General features: G+C 42.9%; 1 protein-coding gene across 4 annotated transcripts in view; it reads left to right on the forward strand.

Moving 5' to 3' along the window:
• ARMC8 (armadillo repeat containing 8) overlaps positions 1 to 20,095 on the forward strand; it is a 72,990-nt gene that overhangs the window by 16,465 nt on the left and 36,430 nt on the right. The gene's annotated exons all lie outside the window — the stretch shown is intronic.

The following is a 20,095-nucleotide window of genomic DNA, read 5'->3' on the forward strand; positions in this document are numbered from 1 at the left end:
ATCTTCTATAGTAAATTTCTGCAATTTGTTTGCTGTTACCATGTTGTTCATAGTAAAAATAAACTATCAAGTTGTTTTATTTTCTCTAGAACCCTGTTAAAGAACAACGTATTGGAATAACTGTATTTCAGGCTACCTAGCCTGTGAGTAGATAGATCCAGATTTGTGGATCTACACTATTTTTTTAATAGAGACCTACCAGGTAGATCTAGCTGAAAAGTAGTGACTTAGAACCGCATCCACTGAAGAACAGAATCTTAAGAATAGGATGCCTCTGAGCATATGCCCAGCCCAGAAATTACTGTACATATTCCTAGGAGCTTTTGCCATAAAGGTGTTTGAAAATCAATAACCTTGTGATCATTAACAAGAGATAGATATTCTCCCACACTATAATTTATTTTATTTATATCCTGTCTTTCTATAGATAAAAGCATTTCCAATTCCACTGTGCAATGCCTTCACCCCATTGTTCCTTATCATCTTAATTTTTTGATAGAAGCAGCGTTTAGTTCCCTTTGTTAAAACAATGGGCTTATGAAACATTTGTTGATCTATTGGAAATCACTTTAAAATCAACTAGTAGATCTTGATTCCCTTCTCCCTCCATTTCTATTACAGTAATGTGTAGGTTTTTTTGCTTCCATTTGTACCATTATGATTTGTGCTTGCTTTTATCAGTAGAATCAAAATGTCAGCATTAATAATGATGACTAAAATAGGTAACAGACCTGGTTTGCTCATAATGTGCTCTTCAGCTATTACTTCTAACATTCATAGTACTTGAAGGCAAAGCAACACTATTTTGAGATTTAAGCATGTATGCCAGGAAAGACAATTCATGGACTAGATGCAGCTGTTGAGCCACTTTTTGTCCACCATCTAGTGCTTTCTCTGATCATGCCACAGACAGTGCTATTTTCTTCTGATTTTGGGGAAGAAATAACATAATTATTTGAGCCTTAAAATAGGTTTAAGACATTAAAAAAACTTATATCAATTGCCTCTTAAACTGTGAAAACTTTAAAAAAATGGTCCTGTTCATTTGCATTTGTTTAAAATCAAGACATCTGCTTTGTCAGATTTTAACATTTTGATAAGCAGAGTAGTGATGTTGCCACCTACCTGAATTCTCCATTCTTTTCCTTAGTCATTCCTAGACACGATGATACATTTGCACAGTATCTTCAAACCAGGGCCACCTTGAGTACTTGATAGGATAGAAGGGTGAGACATAAGTCTCCTAAATAAATAAAACCTTCTATTAGTCAAATTAGTGTAACTTTGTGTGATACAAATGTAACACTAACCATTCCAAACATTGAAAAAATTGGTGGGAATTGAAGTATGAAAGCAAAGGATATCAAGCAAACCTGAGGAATACATCCACTGGTTTGACCATATTAAGCAATCAGATAATGTTAATCTGCACTGAGAAATGGTAACATTCACTCTTAATCTTAATGTAAAAATTCTAAAGTTCTTCAGTGTTTCTTGGACTGGAGAAAGACAGGTTCTTTTTCCTGTTTGACCATAGAACTCACTGGGTAGCTTTAGGTCAATGAAGATAAAATTAAGGCTATGTACAAACTATGTTGTACATAGTTCGGCTCACTCCAACTCAAGGCAGACTATAAATGCAGTTAATAAATAAGAAATCAGTATTCAGCCACCAGTAGGGTAGCTATGTAATGTTTATTTAGTATCAAGTTACAATTGGCAAAAAACTTGTTTTAGGCACTGAAAGTGAAAATGGATACAGAGGAAATGCTGTTTATTACAAACCAGAATATATAATCTCCCCCCGTATTTGAAAAAATAGGGAAGCAGTAGTGCTGGACTTGAAGCTGAGCAACAGTTTTGTTACAATAGTAAAGCATAAGGAATTGCTTTTGACTCAGACAGTGGTTATATAGAAATATAACTTGTAAATACCCAAGAATGTGTTATTGATGTTTGTTTGTTTGTTTATATATATATATATACACACACACACACATATATATATATCCCGCCTTTATTATTTTAGTGTCGCGTCACGCGACCAGTCCTTCGCCCTTCGGTCTATGGGATTCCCTGGGGGGGAATGAGCCAACGATTCCCTCGCAAGGGTGAGGTCGAAAAAACAACGGTAGGCACAGGATTCTTTTGTGGTGGGTGAGTGACGCTACATCTCAGGAGGTTGCTGGTACTGCCTCCTGGTGCCACGCCCCCACCTCCTTTTATTCAGCAGTTCTATCAGGGCGGGGGAGTGAGTACAAAGAGAATAGGGAAATACAAGTCATGCCCTGAGGCTACGTGAGAGACATGCAATCTAGCTGTGCAGTAATGGAGTCAGGTACGTCACAATTCCACCTTTTTTATTTAATTTTGTTCCTCCCCCAGAGGGTCTGAGTCGGGGAGCCAGGGACTCTTCAGTCCAAGGAGACCCATCCCAGCGTCCTCTCTCGGGGGGTAGTGTGACCGGGGGTCCTTTTCCACTTCTGATTCACTATCGGAGGACCATTCCAAGAGTGGTGTTTTCTCCATACCTACAGCAGTGACCAGGTGTTGAACAGCAAGCTTTGTCTCGGATACCTCTGAGTCCAATGTATGAAGTCTCTGCTTTAAGAAGCGGAGAACGCGACCCAGCACACAGGGGCCTATGGTGCATACGAGAATCAATAACAGGAGGGGCCCCAACAGAGCGGACAACAGTGTGGTTAGCCATGGAGAAATGCTAAACATATTTTGATACCATGACATGGATTGTTGGCGCTCCAATTCCCTTGTTTTTAAACGGGAATTGAGCTCTTTCATAGAGTCCAATACTACTCCTGAGTTGTCGGCATAAAAACAGCAGTCTTCCTTTAGAGCAACACACAGTCCCCCTTGTTTGAGGAACAGAAGGTCGAGACCCCTACGATTTTGCAAAACCACTTCGGATAGAGAGGTAAGGGAATCTTGTAGCGCCACAATAGATTGTTCGATGGCGCGAAGGTCAGTGTCAATGATAACGCTAAGGTGACGCAGGTTCTGATCATTGACAACAAGGGCTGACACACCAGTGGCGGCTCCGGCCGCACCTAAGCCCAGTAGGACTGATAAAGTTACAGCAGTCACTACTTCGCGCTTAGCCTTGAGGGGATAATGAGGGGGCTCTAAAATGGAGAGAAGTTCGTCGGGGGAATAGATAGAAATCTTGGGGAGTAGGAGCACCTGAATACAAAAGGCGTTAGTTTGTAACAAGGTATCACCATATACACATGCGGTGAGGCCAGAAGAACATGCCCAAACAGAGTTGTTCCCAGGGATAAAGTATTGCCCTGTCAATCGGGCAGAGATATTACCAGAGGTAGTGTAGAGTACACCGTAGCCACCATGGCCGGTGTGACCGTTGATGTTCAAGCGATTCTTTGGAAGATAGAGGGCACAGTGATCATGAGAAGAATTAAGGCAATATTGAATATAGTTAGCAGGAACACGGCCAAGGCAGCAGCCCTGCCCTATTATAGAGGTGATAGTCAACGTGGTGTTTTGCCAGCGGCAGGAGGCGGCTGAGGTAGAGTTTCGGATAGGGTCAGGAGAACCGACTGCTTCATAGAATGGTGGAGAGGAAGACAAACAAAGCCAACATCGAGATGTGTTAGAAGCGGTGTGAACAAGGGAAAAGGAGGAGTTAAGAAGAGAGACAAGGGGGTTTTTTTGTTTGGTGAGGGGTTTAAGAAAGGTGGAGTGAATGTCGTCGGCATTGGGCCCAACAGGTGGGGACTGAGGGAGAGTGACCTGTCGTTGAATGTAGAACATGTTGCCATAATGAAACCCGGGCCATCTGGCATACATACGACCTCCCCATTTTACACCTGAGTCCCAGGCATTCCCCTGAGCTTTTCCTGCAGCAGTGAATTGTACAATAACCGGATTACATCTATTCCAACCCCCCTGTCCTGCCGCATTCTTTTTGGTTGCGGTGCACCTAATGTCCTTTCTCAACCGAGTGAGGGTGATGTAATCAGTCTTATATGGAGGGGTCCAGTAGATGTAGCCAGTGGAAACGCAGGACCAAGATTTGCAAAAGTAATCTGCTATGCCTCCGCAGTCGTGCACGTGATCAGGGCTGGTGTCATGTCCTGGGCACACATACAGGGGATATCTTTTAACGGTGGAGTGGCTGGGCTCTGGGAAGCCGTCCAGCCTCCTGTAGGCTGTCACTCCTAAAAGCATTTCTGAAAAGTCAAAATACAGGTTAGGGAAACAAGATATAATTGGGCTATAACAAAAGGAGGTATTCAGGATCTGTCCCAAGGCATCGCGGATTGTCCAGGTGATATTGTAAGGGCGATGCGATCCCTGGGCGTCAAATGCCAGTAGGCGTCGTCCCTGCCAACGGGCGGGCTCAGGAAGGGAGAGTAAAAATAAGGTGAGCGTAAGGCGAGATGAGGTGGCGAACCCCTTAATTAATTTTGTTATTTCACAGTGATATTGTCCTAGATCGGTCAACTGTACGTTGGTGATAGCAAGGGTAGTTTGGCGAAAGTGATAAGTGATGGAGTAGGAATCGCCATCTTGGAGAAGAGTGTTGTTGCGAAACCAGCGCCAGAAGGTGCCTTTTCTTTTGATGGGAGAGCGTTGAAGACATTCCATGGCGTTGGATGCTGAGCTGCGGCCAATGGTGGCAGGGTAGCGTAAACGATGGGTTCGAATGAGAGAGGTTGTTTTAGGGTTCGTTGTGAGGGGAGCAGAGATGGAAGAGAGATAACAGAGAAGGAGGGTCAAGAAGGTGCTTGTCAGGAGACTGCCCATGATATGGCCGGATGCAGCGAGCAGGAACCCAGAGCACTCGATCAGGAAGTTGCACAGCAGCGTAGCCTTTTCCCCAGGTGACGAGTTGCGCAGGGCCTTTCCACTCAGGGCTGGGCAGTTGCCTAAAATAAACAAGGGGACGGGAAGAGGGAACTACTGGCTTGGAAAAGTGTCGAGATGCAGCCGTAGCAGGGGGGGTACCGGTAAGATTAAGGAAATTCAAGGTAAACAAGGTGAGATTAAGGATATTTTGTAACATCGGGAGGCTTGGGGGGCCTAAGGCCTTTTTCCCCGTTTGCCGATCAAGGGCATTCTTTAGGGTCTGGTTAGCCCTTTCCACAATAGCCTGACCTTGGCTGTTGAATGGTATACCGAATCTGTGAGTAATGGACCACTTACGGCAAAACTCAGCAAAGGGAGTGCTGACGTAAGCGGGGCCATTGTCAGTTTTCAAAGTTTTGGGACATCCCGATGTGACGAAAGTGCGAATACAATGATTGATTACGTTTTTCGTGGCTTCTCCTCTTTGCAAAGTTGCCAGGATGAATCCCGAATAGGTATCCACAGATACATGGATATACTTCCAAGGTGCAAAAGAGGGATAATGAGTGACATCCATCTGCCATGTGTCACAAGCATGGACACCCCTGGGATTAACTCCCTCAGGGATGCACTTTGCCTGCAAACTGCAGGTTGGACATTGTTGAAGAATGGCGGTAGCTTCTTGATATGTAATGCCAAATTGGCGCACCAAGGCTTTTTTATTTTGATGGAAATAAGCATGGCTGTCCCCTGCTGAAAGCGGCGGAGGAAGAGGGGAAGAGGCCATAATTTTGCAAGCCTCATCTGCCATGTGGTTGCCTTCGGACAGGAAACCGGGTAGCTGTTGGTGGCTTCTAATATGCGCTACAAACAAAGGGGATGTTCTGTCCTTCAGGAGAGTTTGAAGCTGCAAAAAAAGCGTCATGAGAGAGGGGGGGGTAACGGGAAATATATGCATCAAACATGGCCACAGCCATTTGAGTGACATACATACTATCTAATATAACATTCAAAGGCTGTTCTGGGAAAAGGGACAAGGCTAGCAAAAAGGCGGCTAACTCAGCCTGTTGGGCAGATGCTTGTGGGCCTGTTAGGCGTTTATGCCATTTGCAATTATTTTGCCATGTACAAGCCCCTATGGTTTTGGAGCCGTCTGTAAAAACAGTGAGGGCTTCCTTGAGTGGCTGCTGAACGAACGGCGAGGTTAGTGTGAAGGGTACTGTTCGCAACAGTTGCAATCGAGGATCAGGGGGAAGATGGCATGACACCTGGCCACACCAGTCCTCCAAGGCATCCTGCAGTGCAGTGGAGTTTTGTAGGAGGGGTTCCCATTGAGTAACCTTAAGGGGAATGTACAGGGTGGAAACATCCAGTCCCATTAGGGCTCTAATCCTCTTCCGGCCTTTCTCAACAAGAGAGGCCATTTGTGCTGCTCTGGTGATGATGGATGTCTTAGGTGTGTGTGGCAAGTGTAGCCATTCTAAAATATGTAGATGTTTGTTATCAGACGTTTGGACGATGATGGCAGTTAATAATTGATGTGTTGAAAGAATGGCAAGAGAGGGTGGTTTGTCAGTGAGCGCACAGTCCACCCATTGGGTCGTAAGGACGGCATTGACCTGTTGTAGGGCATGCAATTGTTGTTCTGTAAGGTATACCTTGTCAGCTGGGTTTGTCAAACCCACTAACGCTTGGAATAAAGGTGATAACATGGGTGTAGTTAAAGCAAGGTATGCGCGGGCCCAGTTAATGACCCCCAGACATTGTTGTAATTGGACCAAGGTGGTCGGCTGGGGAAGCGTGAGCATAGGTAGAAGTGGGGCAGCTGTGGAGGCTAAAACTTTGTGGCCTAGATATTGCATTGGATAACGAGACTGGACCTTTTCTGGTGCAACGTGCAACCCTGCCGTTGCTAGGGTGGCTAAAAGAATAGGAAAAGTTTTTTGAACTGTCCCTTTCGGGCCCTCAGCAGCGACTAAAATGTCATCCATATAATGATACACAAGAAAATGCGGAAATTGGGATCTATAGGGTTGCAATGCTTTATCGACAAAAAATTGGCACATTGTGGGTGAGTTCAACATGCCTTGTGGGAGGACCTTCCACTGGTACCGAGCAGTAGGCTTTGAATTGTTAAGTTCCGGTACCGTAAATGCGAAAATAATTCTGTCCTTTTGTGCCAAAGGTATGGAAAAAAAACAATCCTTGAGGTCTATTACAATAAGGTCGTGTCCTTCCGGAATCAAGTTGGGGTTGGGAAGTCCACACTGCAAAGGTCCCATGGGCTGAAGGATGGTGTTGATAGCCCTAAGATCCTGTAGGAGGCGCCATTTGCCAGACTTCTTTTTGATGACAAATACCGGAGTATTGTATGGGCTGGTGGAGGTTTCGATATGGCCTTCAATTAACTGCTGTTGGACCAAGATATGTAAGGCGTCCAGCTTCTCTTTGGTGAGTGGCCATTGATCAACCCATACCGGCACAGAGGTTTTGAGAGAGAGAGAGAGAGACCCTGAAGGGTCCTGTAAAGCCATTAGGGAAGTTGAATAAAAGCGTGGAACTGTGAAAGCAAGTCACGGCCCCATAGGTTACAGTGCAAAGGCAAGATATAAGGCTTTAGATACGCTGTAATATGAGAATGAGCAGTCACAGCAGAAAGCCAATGAGAGCTGACCTTAGCGGCCTGTGCTCCGCCTACTCCTTGCACCGAGGAGGCTTCAGCGATAGGCCAGGAGGAGGGCCATTCAGCGGAACGAATGACAGAGACGTCGGCGCCGGTGTCAATCAAGCCTTCGAAAGAGCGACCATTTAGTGTGACAAGGAGGGTGGGTTTAGAGGTTTGGACTGGTTGCTGCAAGGCAAACAATGATGGCATATCAGGAGAAGGGAGAAGTATGAGCGTGGCGACAATTGTTCCTTTATTTAGGGAAAAGCACCTATCTCCCACTCCTGCCAGAGCAATTTGTGTCAAATCTGATGAATCATACAAATAGGGAGCAGCAACCATTCCCTCAAGCGTAAGCGAGGAGTTGGGAATAAGCAAAGCAGGGGTAAGAGGAGGAAGGGGTTTATGCAGCGTGACAACAAGAGGAAGGGAAAGGACAGCCCCCGGATCGTCATACAAAAGATCCTCTGCCAACTCCACAGGGAAGCTGGTGATGGGTAATTCAGCCTTTGGGGCGGGGTTAGCTGACAACCCCCGATCTAGTTTTCCGAAGGCTGGTGAGGGGAGGAGTTATTGCGACATTGCGAGGCCCAATGAAAGCCTTTGCGGCACCTGGGACAAGGAGTTTTAGGTTTGGAGGGGGGGGGCGGCCCCCTTTGAGTGGAAGGGGGAGCCCCACCTCCCCCGGGTGCACGGCATTGATTCTTAAAGTGGCCCGGCTTCCCACAATTGAAGCAATTTCCATGACGAGTGATTGCGAGGGCTTCCGGGGAATGGAGCTGAGGGGAGGGGTTAGTAGAAGGCAGCGAGGTGGTAATGGCGGCAGCGAGAGCGCTCACTTTGTGAGAGGTGGTACCAACGATTCTGCAGAGTTGCAGGAAGTCTGCAAGCTTTACACCCGGTTGATTGACTGCGGGTTGCAGAATGGTCTGGCAGTCATGATTAGCGTTAGAGAAAGCAAGTTTCATTAGCAGCTCATGTTTAGCCGTGGCATTATCAATTTGTCGGTCTAAAGCAATCTGAAGGCGACTTATGAAGGAAGCATATGGTTCATTTGGTTCTTGCATTATTTTCAAAAACGTTTGGGTGGATTGAGAGTCGGAATCATCCACTCTTTTGAGAGCATTCATGGCGCACATGTGAATAATAGCAAAACAACGACGGGGGGAGTTCTGTTGCTGGACTAAGGTTGCGAATTGTCCCTTTCCTAATAATTGATTTGCGGTCACCCCTGCGGGAAGACCTCTTCTAATTTCTACTTCCACCCCTTTGTCGTATTCAGATTGCCACACAACGTATTGCGCCGGGGTCATAAGCATAGAAAAAAGCATTTTCCAATCATACAATAACATAACAGTGTTAGCAGTAACTAAAGAGTCTAAAACTCCCCTAGTAAAAGGAGAGTGCAAGCCGTAGGTGGTTACAGCATCTTTGATTTGTTTCAAAACCTTAAGTTCAATATTGTTATACAAATTTCCTCCCGCCGCCCCTAGGCCGATGGTCATGGGAAAGGCAGAGGGACTCTCCATTTCCAATGAGAGGGGGGAGGAGAGGAGTTCAGTGATGGCGCCTCCTAGGGGGTGGTGTTGAGGGGATCCGGGGGTTGGAGCTGAAGGGGGAGGAGGAACGGCTGGGTATGGAGGGGGTGGTGTTGAGGCAGCATCGAGATGGGCGGCAAGAGGGGGTGGGGTTTTTGGGCCGGGAGGAGAAGGGCAAGTTTCCGGGGAAGACGGGGGAGGGTAAAGAGTGTTGATGGCCGCCATAACAGCCTTCCAGGCAGTCAGAATAGGCACGGGTGCTCGTGGGGTATCATGAAAATATTTTCCTATCCTTTCCCAAGTGGATGCTTTGAGCGACCCCTCTGAAGGATAGACAGGGCAGTGTCTGTCCATGTACAGTAGGAGTTGAGTCACCGATTTTTTTGAAATGGGAAAGATGGTCGTACCGTTAGCCTTTTGACAAGAGTTAGCCTTCTTCACTAAATCATAAAGTTCGTCCCTATGAACTGACGAAACTTTGGAGAGTGGGGAGCCCATTACTTACGATTGCAGAGCCTTTGCCAGGTGCGTAGTAACGAGAGTGAAGGCAGTGCACCTCTAGACAGAGATCACACCGTGAGACCGAAGGGATCCCGGACGAGCCCCCAGTTGTCGCGTCACGCGACCAGTCCTTCGCCCTTCGGTCTATGGGATTCCCTGGGGGGGAATGAGCCAACGATTCCCTCGCAAGGGTGAGGTCGAAAAAACAACGGTAGGCACAGGATTCTTTTGTGGTGGGTGAGTGACGCTACATCTCAGGAGGTTGCTGGTACTGCCTCCTGGTGCCACGCCCCCACCTCCTTTTATTCAGCAGTTCTATCAGGGCGGGGGAGTGAGTACAAAGAGAATAGGGAAATACAAGTCATGCCCTGAGGCTACGTGAGAGACATGCAATCTAGCTGTGCAGTAATGGAGTCAGGTACGTCACATTTTAGTAGTCAAATATATTGGTAACATTTTGTTAAAGCGCAACATAGTTCTTTTGATAAACAATATGGGAAGAGGTTAATGATGAGAATATTTTTTCCCAAATATGCTTGCTTTATTTACTTGTTTTGCTCTCATAAGGAAGAGATTGAAATCACATAACAGTTAAATTATATGGATAAATGAGCTGTGATGATAATGAACCAATTGTAGACAAAAATGTGCTCAAAATTTAGCTATCCTTGTTAGGTAAGTCACATTTATTACCAAGGCTCTCCTGCCATGTAACTGCAATTATATGCATATTTACCAAGGAGTAAAATAATCAAACTCAGTAGGATTTTCATCTGTATAGACTTGAATTGGATTGCACTTTCATATTTTACCAGGCTTATTATACCTGGTACAAGCCTCCAAAACAATAATAAGATTAACAACTAAAAGCAATAGTATAACAACATAGACAGAAAAATGATATAACTTCCTAAGTCCCAAGGAGCTACCATAGCTCATATAGTCAGTCATTCTTCAAGAGAAACAAAAACAATCTCTAAGATCCCTGATACCATGCTTCAACTTAACCTGCACCCCTCCCTAATTCCTGTATTTAATGTTGAAAAAAGGAGAAGAAAGGATCCTGTCATTTGTGCTGAATATTGGAAGTCCACCTCAACTGAAGAGGATTCTTTATCTCTCCCCCCAATACCTTTTTCCCTGCTCTTGCATAAATCTTAACCTGGTATTCATTTGTTTGTTCATTCATTCATTTATTCATATAATTTATATAGGACCCATCTCAAATACATGTGTCTGGGCAGCCCACAGCAATTAAATATATATATATATAAAAAAAACAAGAATCATATAAAAATAATACAAAAAACTATACAACAACACAGTCAGTAGTCAAGGTATAACAAGAACCACCAACAACAATCAGCATAACCATTGTACAGGTTCAACCACACACCCAAGCCCAATGGCACAAACCAAGTCTTTTTAAGGCCTTACAAAAAGCCAGTAGAGTCAGGGCCAATCTGATCTCTGGGGGGATGATATTCCAAACGATGGATGCCATGACAGAAAAGGCTGAAAATATATCTACTTTCCTGTGAAGAATATCAAAAGAAATAAGCTGGACCAGTTGTCAGTTATAATAACCAAAAGTTGAAATATCCAACTTTTCCTGACACCACCAGGAATGTGCTTCCTTCCTGTTGTTGAAGAAGAACAAGGAGGGTGAAGAATCTCTGCTTGATAGTATGGGAAGGTGGAAGGCTTAGCTGCTTTTTCTCCTCTGTAACAAGCCTCCATGCTTGGTGGAGAGGAGAGAAATTTAGCCACTATAAGTGGAGAAGGGAGGGCAAAGTAGGCAAAGCAGATGTTACTGGTAGGAATAACTACCTCAAGAAGTTTGGTATTTCTCCCTGAGCCTTAAACACACATACAGATTTTTTTGCTGGGAGGTTCTGTTCTCTCCAGCAGCCAAAGGTGAAATGGCCATGGAGGCATAAAGTCTTGCAACTGGATGGGAGAGGAGGTCCTACAGCAGGCTAATTGGAGTTCTGCATGTCACCAAACTCCCTCAGGTTTCCATTCCACCCAAATTGGAATATTTTCATAGAAAATTGCATTGCATTTTCCAATGGAAAGCACCACTTTTCTGTTAGATAATACTGATCCAACCTCAGCACGTGTCAGCTGCAGGCTTGCACCAAGATCTTGTCCTTGACAAATTCTAAGTTAGCCTTCTAGGTGTGAGGCAAGGAGAGTATGAGGATAAGTCCTGAGCTGTGCTAGCTTGACTCTGTTCACACTGCAGGAAGCTAAGTGCGTGCTGCAGAGTTAAGTTGTGAATATAATAATAATAATAAATAAATAACCTATAGAGGTGTGTTAATAAGCCTCTCTTCATTTATTAGACACAAATGCCAGTAGTAGATAGGAGAGCAAAACATTAAGATGATAATTATCTTTTGTTAAAAAGCTTGCCAAATTGTAATGTAATTGAAGAGGAGAAACAGGATTTAAAGGAAGCAGAATTCATAAGCAAACACTTAATACCTAAAATCTGTTCACTTAATGGCCTACAGCATGTATAATTCCAAAAAGGATGGCTAAAGTATAGGATTTTTTCCTTTCAGCTGTACACAGTATTTTCTTTCCTTCATTTTGCTAGAAACTTAATGGCAAGTAAGAGTAGGTTTTGCTTAGTTTTTGCATCTTTTATCCAATATGAAATAGTGATTGAGGGCATGTCCCTGAGGAGTTTAATAAAATGGTCTCAAACATGTGAATTCCTGATTACTCTTAAAAGCTCTGCCTTTTTATCAGATTATCCCTTTTCAGCTGAAAAGATCTAGAAAAATAAGAGACATAAAAATGATATGGGTCAAATTCAGTGAATGGGTTACTATTTGGTCATCTTTAGTGCAATTTGTCTCCGTTGCAATTGGTTAATACCTTCCTTGGGCTGCCAAGTACTTTGAATAATTAGCAGGTAGATGAAATTCTATGACATGGGTATTATTTTGGACACCTATCCCTAGATGTTTAAGTTAAGTAGTGAAAACATTTTGAGGGTTAGAGTACTTCCGGTTCAGTATAAAATAATTGGAAATAAGTAGTAGTATTGTTTGGTTCTTCCAATGATTCCAGAGTGGATAATGTGACACTCCAACCATAGTGCTTTATGTAAACAAGACTGTGCTTGATGTACATGAGAGGCTATGATTAGAGTGATAAATGGAATATTTATTTCATTAAGCCTATCCTCTTAAGCATGTTCTTTTTTAGCATTCAGAGTTGTTTGAGCCTGTGGCCAGTACCTAAATTCATGTGTAGGGAAAAATATTGTCACAGACATCCTTTAATTTTAGCTATTGGGAAAAATATAGCTTAATTCACCTATTATGATGTTTCTGTCTTGTCAATATGTTTATGCAGCTCTGCTGCATATAATGGGCAGGAATTGCTGGCATGCTTAATTTTTTTTCTTAAAGAAGGGTAGCCTTTTTTTTCAACAACTATTTCTTATTCTTGTGTTTGGAAAAGTGACAGTTTTATCAACCTGAGCCAAAAAGACAATGCTGTATTAACTCACCTTAGACAGTTTTGCTTTATTTGTAGTTTCAGATTTTATGTCTTGGAGTCTGTCAATCATACAAGATAATAAACTTGATGGACCGAAGTTAAGAGGAGTACTTTTGGACTCTTATCCTTGTCCAAACTATCAGTGCGCTCAACATTATGCCATTTTCTTGGCTGCATTCTTCTGGTAGTGTAGCTTTGTGAAGCCAGCCCAGCTGTCCCAAGGCATCCCACCCACACTGCGTGAAGCCACTATAGCAAACTCCAGCCTCCCCAGCCCGCATTCATTCACCCAGCTGCCTCCTCTCCCAGTTCTCTGCATCGACCTTTTGCCTTTTCCACCAAGCTACCATGAGCAAAGCAGAAGTGCCTTGCTGCCTTTGCTGACTCTTTTTTGGATCCAGTTTCTCCTGCAAACGTTTCCTCCATGTGGCTCCCTTTGGAATGCTGTACTTGGAAGCTTATGCTCTCTTCTCAGAGGCCTGGAGGAAACATTCGCCAGAGGAGCTGGGTCTGAAAAGGAGCGGCGGCTGGGCAAAAAAGGCGAAAGATCAGTGTGGGAAACTGGGATAGGAGACAGCTGAGTGAACAAATGCGGACTGGGGAGGTTGCAGCTTGCTATGATGGCTTGGCACAACTGGGTGGCTTGGCGTGGTGCATATTGGTCTGGTTTTGCGCAGCTGGGTGGCTTCATGAGCCACAGCATGGCTGGGCGGCGTCGCTTGGCTAGGCTGGGGCAACTTGGGACACGCTGGGCTGGCTTTGCGCAGTGCGGCTGGGGAGGCTGGAGCTGGCTGGGGTGGTTGAAGTTTCTGTGGCATCTGCTTGCCGCCCCAAAAGAAATGCGGGGGGAATAGGTGGGTGGGGGGAGTTGAAAGCAGTGTTTGGGGCTGGGAGGAACCAAGCCCGGAATGGCTTGGATTGGGGTGGGTGCTGGGGCTAATGCCCAGTAAAGTTCACTTAATGATGGCAAGGGGAATTGCCAAGATTGCCATTGCTAAGCAATGCCATCTCATTTTACAACTGCATTGCTTAGCAATGGAAATTCCGGGCTCAATTGCTGTCATTAAATGAGGACTACCTGTATTATGGCATAAACTTTCATGAACTAGAGCAGGGATAGGGAGATGATAAATCCCTGAGTGATTTGCAGGCTATCTGCAGATGTTTCTTAGCAACAGTAAAACGGTTATCATTCCAAATTTGGCTTTTAAGAATCCTTAATCTGTTATAACTCTGATGTAGATTTATAATTGTATATGCAGGTTATCCCCAATGTATGGCTGATGAGTTCCAGTATGGGTTTGACTTTGCTACTTTAGCCATGTAATTCTATGTTATGCCATCTCCTTATTGTATATATTTATATTTATATATATAAATATACATATACATATACATATAAGTATGTTTATATTTCTTGGGCAGACATATAATTGAATCACAATCACAAGAAGATTGAACCAAGCAGAAAACAAAAGAATACATGAATACATTTCTGAAGTAGAATACAAAAGGAGCTCAACAAGATTAAGAAGTTTCCTCCTTCAGTAGCAAAGGTGCTCATGGGTGCTTGTGGCATTGCTGTAGTCAGGAAAAGGTCAAACCAGGTTCAGGCAAAAGAAAAACATGAAGGAAAACAAGCGTTTTTAGGAAAAGAGAAAAAGAGAGCATTTATTTTAAAATTTCTATGTACTTCCTCCACTCATCTAGCTCCAGCAAGTGGTGGGAGTGGTAGAATCTGTTTCTGGAAGAAAAAAAAAGCCAGTTGCAGGATGTAAAGGACATCTCTCTGTCTCCTACATCTAACTTGGATCCTGTCCTTGAAACAGTCATGGAATAAGCTGCTTGTACTTGTCTGTCGCTAAAAGTGCAGACATCTCTTGGAATTCAGGAATTCTTGGTTATAGATGATTGTGTAGGACTATGCATGACCCTCTTTTTTGCTTACTGAAGAAGTCAGGTAGGTCCTCTTCCATGTTCTCTGTAATTATCCTATGGCAAGTAAGAGTGCAGTGTAATAGCTTTCAATCTTGTACAGTACAGGTAGTCCTTGACTTACGACCACAATTGGGACTGGAACTTCCATTGCTAAGTGAGATGGTTGTTAAATGAGTCACACCTGATTTTACAACCTTTTTGCCATGGTCATTAAGCAAATCACCATGTCATTAAGTGAATCTGGCTTCCCTCATTGATTTGGCTTGTCAGAAGCCAGCTGGGAAGGTTGCAAATGGTGATCGCGTGACTCCGGAATGCAGCAGCCATTGTACGTGCGAACTGATTGCCAAGCACCTGAATTTTGATCATGTGACCCAGAGCTTTCCAAACTTTTCGTGTTGGTGACACACTTTTTAGACATGCATCATTTTGTGACACAGTAATTCAGTTTTACTAGCAAACCGGAGGTTAAACTAACCCCTAATAAGAGATACAGACACATGCAAAAATTTGTATGCACTCCACTCCCGCAGTGATAAAGTGAGAGACCAATCCCGCGTTGCACAATCCCACGTTGCTCTGTATTTCAGTGCCTTTTATCTCCTGCATTTTCGCGCCGTTGGCAGTTAGAAGCCAATTGGGCGTCCCGTTTTTTTGGCTCTCCTTCCTGCTTGTCGACCTCTCGCACTGATTGGCGGCGGTGACAACTCACGGCCCTGACCAATCAGCTGCTTTTCTTCTTCCTAGCGCGGGAAGATGCGGCCGCGTCACTGGAAGTCACACAGAATCAGCTGTTTTGACCCGATTACGCATACTGCGCATGTGCAGTACCTGTATGATCCCTTGACCGCGCAACATGCCTACACACTGCAGCCAACACACTAACGTGTCGCGACACACAGTTTGGAAAGCTCTGATGTGACCTCATGGACGCTGCAGTGGTTGTAAGTGCGAGGACCAATTGCAAGTAACTTTTTTCAGCTCCATTGTAACTTCAAATGGTCACTAAACGAATGGCTGTAAGTCAGGACTACCTGTAAAACAATGATGTTAGTAAACTGATATACATAGAATTAGCCTTTGGTGTAAAACCTATTAATAAGCAACTACTATGTTGGTTTGTTTAATGCTCAAAAATACTAGAGTCAAACATAAAATCCTACAAGATTCCAAAGAGAGAGGTGGCTTCTCCCTTCCGAATTTTAAATTCTATCATAAAAGTATTTTTTTACTTTTTACCAGCTCACACTTACAACCAGTTGCAGCATTTCATAGTCCCATGATTGCTATTTGTGACCTTCCCTGACAGCTTCCTGCAAGCAAAGTCAATGGGGAAGCTGGCAGGGAAGGTTGCAAGCCACTCAGGTAAGTCTCCCCCACCTCCCCAGCCTTTCTTTTGCTCGCACACATGCACCATGCCCTCCTTTTCCCCTTTGCTCACATGCACACACCCACCAGTGCCATCCTACTCTGGGCCTCCCTGTGCTTACAGACACCTTTATGCCCACCAGCATCCTCCTTCCCAGGCCTCCCTACACTTATACGCACCCTGCACCCCCCTTCCCAGGCCTCTCTGCACTTGCACATACCCACACACCCACCAGTCCCCTCCTTCCTGGGCCTCCCTACACTCACAGTCATTCATGTACCCACTAGCACCCTCCTTCCCTGGACCTTTTTGTAACTTTTTAAAAAAGATTTCTCTTGTGTTTTCACACTTTTTTAGTTTTTTTCCTCTTTGTAGTTTTTTGTTTTTCTGTAGTTTTTATCTTTGTTTGAAATCTAATAAAATTCTTATTTAAAAAATGGAACAGCTCATCTGAAACTAAGTCTCTTTGTAAGCAGAAGTTATTTAAAGTGAGGCTTTTGCAATTTTCTTCAGCTGGCCAGTTTTTCCTAGTTGTGATTCTGGAAGCTCTAGTTTAAAACCTTTATTTATTTTTTTTCAATAGATAGTACTGAGCAGTACAAGACCCAACTTTTGATCTTGTTTGTGCTCTTCAGAAATATGGGCTCTTCTCCCTGCAAATGTGCTATGACAATGCTTAATCTGCAGGAAGGTAGATTTATATGATGTGAGGGACCTAGTGTGCTAATTTTAACCTGTAAAACTTCACATGGCTTAGTGTGTGCATGCATACAGGACTGCATCCCCAGAGAATAGAATTAGCCCATTTTGTGAGTTCATTTTCTGAAGGGATGCTTAGAGGCCTTACTCCATGTGAAATTAAGGTGTTAGGTGAGTTGGGACAGTTCTTGCTGGTAGCTCCAATATTTTGTATCAGTTTATTACCCGATGTTTGTTTGCCCCCAACCTACTCATTTTCCACAAAGCTGTAAAACCATTTATAATCCATAGATCTGTGGATTCATTTATGAAATTATATGCTGCCTCAATCACTGCGGTAATGAGACAGCTTGAGTTAATTGTACTAGTTATTTTTATTTAACTGGATTTTATGGATGTGTGTATGGGAATTTTTGAAATGTATCCTATATTGTAAACCACATGGACTTTTTCTGGATTGGGGCAGTACACAATTTTTAAAAAAATAAATAATATATATTTTATTATACACTGTCTTTATCTTTATACAGCATTCTCTTTTTATCTATTTATGAATATCATTTTTATGAAGTATGGTGTAATTCTATCCTTATCAATATATATATATGGATTGGTGGGCACATTTGGAATTTTGAGAATTTGTTGTGGATGCTATTACGAAGTGGCCATTGGTTAAGAGGAGAGCTAGAGTATAAATAAAATGATATAACAAGTTATGAAGTACTTACTTACCAGAATGCTACTTCCCAGTTCGTCTGCTCTTCCAACTGTAGATGCACTGTACAATGAGAAGAAAAACAGTTTTTATTATAAATATTTATTTATTTATCCAATTTGTCCCCGCCCATCTCCTCCCTTTGGGGGACTCTGGGCAGTTTACAGCAATCAATTAAAACAATCATAAAATCCACAATATAAAATTACAATAAAAAATAATATATACAATATACAATAATATAAACAAGAGTAAAAAATAAAAAAATAGGTATTTTATTATAAATACCTATATTTATTCTCCTGTCATTTCAGATAAATCCTTTATCAAGAAGAACAGTAGACAAACTTGTTATAAGACATGTTACTAAATGCTCTTAAAATTTTAGTAATATTTTACAAAGATGACTCTTGCTTATCATATGTAATCACTATATAAGTAATACTGTTTCAGTATTGCCAGTGCACTTAAAAACTCTTTAGTATTGAAATACCAGATATCTTACTTCTTATTTATTTATTCTTATTTATTTATTATGCAAAATGCTAAATGTTTTCTATTCATAAATGTTATTGTTTGATGTACTGGGTCAGGTGCTATTGGAGGTGTTCACTGGCTCAGGCCAGGAGTCGGAGACCCCAGATTTTAGTTTGGAGAGAATTGAAGGATCCCAATAAATGCAGACCAATTCAGTAGTAGAAAAGATTTAGAGTTCAAAATCTTAAAAAGAAAAATGTCAGCATATTGTTTCATTCTCCTCCTCTGGCACATAAACTCAAAAAATAATTTATAAACTTTTGATTTGGCCATATATTTTGCTGAGTAAGGACATTCCACCCCTGATATCTGAACTGCTGATTCTTTCATGTGGTAAGGCAGATTTGTGCCTGAACTCTTCTTTTTAGACATTAGAATCTAGTGGGAAATACCTCCATCTTCTATGTCACATCTGTGAAATTATGATAACCGTACAGGTCTCTGGATAGCAACATTCTTAGTGTGGTGGTATAAAAACTGCTTGTAATCTTCTCTATAAATGAAAGGACCAAAGCTTTGTGTCCTGATTGCTTTAGTGAAAAGAGCAAAATTAATTTTAAGATGGTGGCCTGTTTTTTAGGGCTTGACTTCCTTTTGGGCCCAGACATGTAATTCTGGAGAACGGTGAGATGGCACAGTGATAAAACTACACAGTTTGCCACCTCTTGTATCACAGAATATTCTTCTTGCAAGCAGTTTTGTTTCAGGGCTTTTCCATTGCTAGCTTCTACTTCCTGCTACTCTGGATACCAGTAGTTGTACTTCATTTTTGAAGTTATCCTGGGTTTTGGAAATGGTACATTAGGTAGCTCTTAATTCAGAGGAACTCATTGTACAGGTAGTCCTTGTCCTCATTTAGCAACCACAATTGGGACCAGCAACTTGGTCATTAAGTGACCTTGCTAAGTGTAAAATCACATGACCACAATTGTGCTTATGATTTTCCTCCAGCTTTTTCCCCCATTTCCCCACCTTTTGGAATGCCCGGTGCTAGGATAATTAGCAAGAAGGAAATTAATGTTTGTATTTACTTTCTTTGGAGAGGAAGGGATTACAAGAGAGTAAGCAGGCACACAATGGGGAATACACATTGAAAGGAATGTGCTGGTGCTGGCTGTTTGCCTAGTGCTCTTGGGGCTGGAAGCCATGAGTATGCTAGGTAAACAACCGGTGTATTCTCCGTTGAGTGCCTGCTTAACTCTCTTGTAATCCCTTCCTCTCCAATCTCTACATTCTGCGAGGTGGGGGAGAGAAAAAAAAGTGGGTCAGGCACAGGAGAGATTGCCTAAAGAGATTGCTTGATTAGGCAATCTCTCCTGTGCCTGACCAAGTTTTTATTCTCCGCCCCTCTTGCAGAGCAGAGAGATTGCTTAAACAAGTGATCTCTTCCTCTCCAATCTCTCCTCTCTGCAAGGGGAGGAAATGGGTCAGGCACAGGACAACACTTAATAACTGACTATAATGGCAATCATGTGACTGAGGGGCACTGCTAAGGTTGTAAATGCGCACCTTAGTCGCAAAGCTATTTTTCCATCACTGTCATAACTTCGGTGTGTGAGGCAGTTGGTAAGCGTGGTCTACTTACAGTTTGCTGATTTCTAGGCCAGCACCTTAACCACTACACCAAACAATACCTTTAGGTTTAAAAGTGCCTTTCAAGGAACATCTTAACAGATATGGCAGATGTCATCCTAAATAAGTGCAATCTTCAGATAAGAGTGGAATAAAGTAGTAGCACTTAAAAGTGCATTACTTAGTAGTTCCAATTAATCAGGAAACAATAAATAACT

The sequence above is a fragment of the Candoia aspera genome, chromosome 6 (assembly GCF_035149785.1).
Source record: "Candoia aspera isolate rCanAsp1 chromosome 6, rCanAsp1.hap2, whole genome shotgun sequence".
In the NCBI taxonomy this organism is placed as follows: domain Eukaryota; kingdom Metazoa; phylum Chordata; class Lepidosauria; order Squamata; family Boidae; genus Candoia; species Candoia aspera.